Raw genomic sequence first — 6560 nt, forward strand, 5'->3', positions numbered from 1 at the left:
TGAATCTAATTACTGAATTTATCGACAGAAGTAATCATAGCCACTAAGGTAGTAAATATCCTCAATATTTTTTACATAGCATTAACATATGTTAGTGATTGGCATCCCGTCATTCTCACAGATTGTTTCGCTCATACCAGACTTCTTGCTGCCAGTGACTCGGATGTGTTGAAAGAGCTTTCGTTAGTTAGCAGATGCAGCTGCTGCTTCTAACTCATTAGCACGCTCCGACCACCAGGCTTCTCGGTCCTTATGCAAGCTTTGCCAATTTCATTACGTAACAGTCGTCATTTGTGGTTAAACTCACGGTCACCCAGAGTAGACTGACGGGCTTTGATGAGTTGTAAGGAGCCTGCTTATAAGCGGGCTGTTTCGCGAAACCGCAAGCGGCTTTACTCGCCATTTTCATGGCGTCACGCAGTTGCAACCAATGCTACACTTTTCGGTGGGATGGTAGCTAGCCCAGAAGCTAGCTCGATTCGATACTTACTTGCAACAAAAGTTGCAACCGGTTTACTGACATCGATCCGTTTACGACGATCAATTCGTTGGCCACTGAAAAGTAAGATAAGGTTGGCGCAAACAAGGGGATGATCAGAGTCCAGATAGGTACTCCAAAAGGAGCGGCAGTCTTGTACACAACCACGCCAGCGGTAGCTGATCGTGATGTGATCAATCTGAGTCCAGGCTCGAGATGCAGAGGGAGGACGCCAGGTGGAACATCGGCGATGACTGTACAGGAAGTTAGTGCTAACCAGAAACAGGTTGTGGTTTGTGCACAGTTGCAGTAGACGGTCCCCATTATTTGTCCTGCGACCAAGAAGTCCCCATCGGCCACCTAAACGACTCTCTTCTGTGCCTAGACGCCCGACCTGTGCATTCAAGTCTCCGGCTAGTACTACAATATCTGTCGAACGCACTTTGTGGAGAAGAACAGTTAACTGGTGGTAAAACTCATCCTTGATTGCATCCGGGCTGCAATCTGTCAGGGCGTAGACGGAGATGACGAAAAGACATCGTTTCTCACACCGATTTCTTCTCACTTTGATGGAACTTTCTAATCTAACAGCATATAACCGACTGTTAATGGGGATCCAATCGACTAGTGCTGCCTCAGCTCTAGCGCTTAGTGCGACACCAACACCAGCAAGACCAGACGAAGATGCCACAGGTTCCCCGGATAAGCGCACGTGAAACAAGTTTTTTGAAGCGACAGATGGAGAGCGAATTTGTAGTGCTTCACCAGTCTTGAATACGGGTCTCGGATAGACAACAAACATCAATATTAAGACTTTCCAAAGACATAGCCAGCCCTATCTGTTGTCCGACCTGCAGACATGTGCGAACGTTGAAGGCAGCCAGTTTGAATGGCGCACGTGGTTTCAGAAAGACTGCTTCAGTATTCGTATTCGGTAGTAGCATACACTTTTCATCCAGGCAGTGATTCGAGAACATTTAGATAGAGCCGAATTTCCACCATAGGCGAGCTGCTGTATAAGTCGAAAAATAAGGATAGACAGAGTGGAAACAAAAGAGAGTGAATAAATGACGTAGTAAATAATAATAATAATAATAATAATAATAATAATAATAATGTGAATCGTTTGAATGTTAATCGAAGCAAGTATAGTATTTTCCGTAAGTATCGTCATTTCATTCTGTTTGTGTGTGGGCTGTGATAGTGCCCGGGTGCCCAGACTGAAGCAGGTGATTTTTCTAGGGGGCCACACCCCGAGCCTTTGACTTAAAAAGTCCCACCCACAGGGCAGTGGAGCATCGTGAGAAGATTCAGTCCCATGGTAGCTGGTGACCAACAATTGGTTCATACCGGAGCCCATGTGTACCATTGGTTTGGAATCCGGTTAAAGCGCCTGACATTCGCTTTTCATTCTCTCATTTTCGTAAAAAATATCCCCGCCACGAGAAGGCAGTGAGTAGGACTTCCATGGCAGAGGCTGTATACGTGTGGCCGTGTGAGAGCATTTCGAGAGGGAGGGCGGGCCCATACCAGGGCATTTGGGGGCAGAGCGGCTTATGCCAATCTGGGCCATCTTTGGCGCCTTCGCGATTTCAATTTGGCTGTAAAAGGTCGGATCTACAACGCATCGGTGAGAGCAGTTCTGCTCTATGCTTGTAAAACCTGGCCTCTCCGAGTTGAGGACGTTAGACAACTCTCTGTGTTCGGTCATCGTTCTCTCCGAAGGATTACTGACATCCAATGGCAACACCATGTTAGTAATGCAGAGGTTCGACATCGTGTGTTTGGGCACAGCGACGATAATGCAATTGGTGTCACCATCTTGAAACTTCGGCTTCGGTGGCTTGGATATCTTCTACGAATGTCATCCCAGAGAATTCCACGTCGTGAATTATTTGCCAACTCTGGGAGTGGTTGGGAAAAGCGGAGAGGTGGTCAGTATATGACATGGTGTCGTGGTATGAAAGAAAGCTACAAAGGACTGGCCTGTGTTGGTCGTTCACGACTCCCTGGTTGGGGTCCGAGAGATGGTACAACACAGTGGCTAGAGACGTTATCAGATATGGCTGAGAATAGAAGCCAGTGGCTATCCTGCTGTAACCTTCTTTTACTTTCTTCGTAAAAAGTGATTGTATCTTCCTAAACTGAAAGACTTCTTCTGATTGTACCTTGCCGTTCCCCCATTATTATTATTATTACACTACCTTACACTAATCTGTCCCTTTCTTTTTTTTTCTCTTACGCTTCTTACGTTCTTTTCTTCTCTTCCCATTCTCATTGTTTTGTGTGGCGCATGTATATTTGGTGCTCCCTAGTACCAATATTTATGTGTTCAAATAAATAAATAATTGATTAATTAATTAATTAACATGATATCGATTAGTGTGACTCATAGAGATAACTTATCACTAACTACTCTATGGTCTTAAAACCTTAACAGTGGCACTAAAACACGTACAGAAATGCACCTAACAATTTTATGTTTTCACTTCTGTCATTAAAAACCATGTTACTGAAATAAAGAGAACATTAAATTCTTATCTTTGCCCCCAATATGAATGGGGAGTTCTGTTTTTTATTTTCTCAGAAAGATTTCAAATGTATGTAATTTTGAAATAATATACGTTTTATCAATATACCGGTTCAATGAATTTATGCTGATGAAATGAAACAGGATTTTATTATTTTAATAATGAATTTTCGATTGTTAAAATGAAGTGAATAAAATGTTGAACGGTAGATTATATATAATACACTTGAGTATTAGCTACTCAAGAGACCGACTTATTGTTGAAAGCCTCTGAGTGAGTTGAGATCGAAGATAAGACCACTAGCCAGAATAATCCGGATTTTTACCCGATACATGGTTTTAGTCGAAATATTGACATAAAGTAAACATGGATATATGTCATAGAGAGTTGGAAAGAATCGGTTCGTAGGTTACCTCAGTCAATAAATACCTTGCTCATTATATCAGTTTACTCGTGCTATGGTAAATAAATCTCGACTCTGTATTAACTATGATGGATTTTGGGTCCAGATTTGAATTTGATAATCAAATGGTTTATCAAGGGGCCACCAATTGGTTTGGAAATTTTATCTATGAGATGGATTTTGACTGTATTGTACAAAGCTAATACTGTTGTTGTGTTTTTGATTCCCAATAAGTTTTATTTTTGATGGGTTTGTTCGTCATATGGTGTTCTAAAAATTACTTGTAAAGATTTATATGCTACCTAATATCTTTAAAAAAAAGTAAATTTCCATTTTACTAATCAATTGTACAGTTTTTGTTAAATGTAATCTATAAGCGGTTATTACTCGAGAACATTTTGTGGAAGTTCATTTCCATTAATTCTGTTATTTCACCTATGACATATTTTCATGATTAAAATACTCATGAAAAATCCGACTAAAGTTGTTCGCACCGTTCTAACTATTCAGTGTGTCGTATTCAGAACATTTGGCGACTTTTCCTTACATTCAGCGGGTAAGTATTGTACATTAGAATGTTATTTTCATTTTAAGCCTTAAGTTTCATTACATCCATGTTTTTCATCCAGTATGTTGGGCTGAGCTGCATTAACAAGTTCACAGCACATAGTCGAGAATAATTCAAGATACTTAAGATAAAACATCTGGTGAAAATTACACACCAATATATAACACTTATTAAACAAACAGAAAGATAACTGGAAGTGCTAGATACGAAAAACTTATCGAATATTAAGAACATTATGATTAATATCACTCAAAAGTTCTCGAATGTATTATTTCGTCTATTTTAGAATTCAACCTAAATTTAATACCATTGTGTATATCGATTAGCTGTGTATAAATAGATTAATAAAAGTCTAATAATTAAATTGTGATTATGGTTAAAAATGTTTACAGTGTTATTCTTATGTCTAAATATAAACTAGATAAACATTTAATGAAGTTTTTTTTATCATTTTATTTGTATTTTGTAAAATGATCATCTTGTAGCAACTATAATGACATACTTTCAAATGTATGCATAATAATTATGGATGACTGTACTGATATAGGTAATTAGTTTATAAGAACAAACAAGAAATTCCATAATTAGTCGTTATATATTTATAAACAAATCTGAGTTCATGTTGTGATTTTAACATCTCGTAATATCAAACCATTGAATTTCATAAGTATTTTATATAGAGGAAGGAAATCTATTTGTTATATCTTAGTGAAAATTAAATTATGGGTAACTTCTGAGAACTATTAATGGACCAATATTATATATATATATTCTTATTGTATAACTAGTCAGCAACTAGATTGTATGTATGCATATTCCTCTTATTATAAGCTTTGTTTTGACTTATAAATTATTATGCTATGATTTACTATTCTTAAATTATACTCAGTTTATTGATTACAGTCTCCTACGTTCACAGCTACTTTTTGGCTTGATCTTGTATCAATGTTATTTCCTATTTTATGGTGTAATGCGGTCTGTTTGGCTGGTATATAAACAAGTATGTTTAAAATAAATGATTCACATAATGGAAGCTGTTATTGGCTTTCTGGTCTCAACTGGAAGGGCTAGAAGAACTAAAGGACCAATAAGAATGCTAGGCTGCTCATACCGGTCGAACGTCATTGGTTTGGTACAGTACTAACATTGAATATATCGTATTTCGATTAGAGAATAAATAACATGATAATTAGCTTGTCTTAAAGTCACAACACTATTGTATCACAAAAAAAGATAATTTCATACATAATGTATACATAAGAGAGGATTTAACCATTCATCTATTTCAGTCTGTGTTCAAAAGTAACAAATTTTACCTCTCATTCATTTATATTTCCAAAACCCCATTAGAATTTTTCATATTACGTTATAATTAATTGTTATGGTCATATACATTTTCCCTCAACTGTCTTTATGTTTGTCGTGTAAGGTATTCACTTGCATTTTTTTCATCTACAAATTATTTTAACGTTATTATTCTTCATTCGTTCTTATATTATTATTATTATCTTTATCATTATTATTGAAGGGATTATCTCACATTTGCAATTTTTATACACCTTATTAATAATCTAATAACAATCGAATATTTCACAGATTGAAATCATGAGTCAATTGACAATAGACCACCATGGAAAACCTAGAAGCACTGGACGGCCGTTTCGTCCTAGTATGGGATTCCTCAGCAGTGCGCATCCACGATCCCGCACCCCGTGAGATTTGAACCCAAGACCTATCAGTCTCGCACCAGGCGCTTAACCAAATAGGCCACTGAGCTGGCCGGCATCCAATGGTGTTAATGTCTAACTTCGACCAATCCACGAATATTTACACTTTAAACTTTGGGACAAAACAATAAGATAGTTCATTATTATTACTACAATAGTAACTACTGATCAGTTTACTGACATCATTTATCTCCTAATTCTTTCCCTTAAGATATACTCTCATCAAAAATGTACTGAATTCATCTTGTGATTACTTATTTAAAGTACAAAAAAATATACATGAAACCGTGATAAATATTAATTAATTTAAAAATGTTAGTAATTAATTTGTAATTTCAATGAAATAATAATCAAACCCATTGGAGTGCACACTGTAAATTATACAATACTCATGTATCGTGTGATATATGTATATATATATATATATTTGATAAGGAGATATGTAAATACTATTAGTTGCCGATATCACATGTATACAATATTGTTTAATGAAATATTCCTTGGAAAATAACTTCATAATTGAGAATATTAATACAAGTTAGTTGTTAAATCTTGTAAATAATAATCCTTATTTCAAAACAAAATTAGAAAAAAAACTGCTCCATAACATTTGTAGCTGGTTTGTAAACTTTCTCAAGTCGAAATTTTAATCAAAACAAATATTATCTATAAGGTATGAATAAGATTTCATTCTATCAAGAAAAATCATTTTCAAAAAATTATTTGAATGTTAAATAGTGATAACAGTCATTGACAACTCAGTTTGCCGATGTTCGATTGATTGAGTAAGAATATTCATAAACCATTGTTTCATAATCAATTCTGATGTCATGCATAGTATAACTTCATAAGA

This window comes from Schistosoma haematobium, chromosome 1 (assembly GCF_000699445.3).
Source record: "Schistosoma haematobium chromosome 1, whole genome shotgun sequence".
NCBI lineage: Eukaryota > Metazoa > Platyhelminthes > Trematoda > Strigeidida > Schistosomatidae > Schistosoma > Schistosoma haematobium.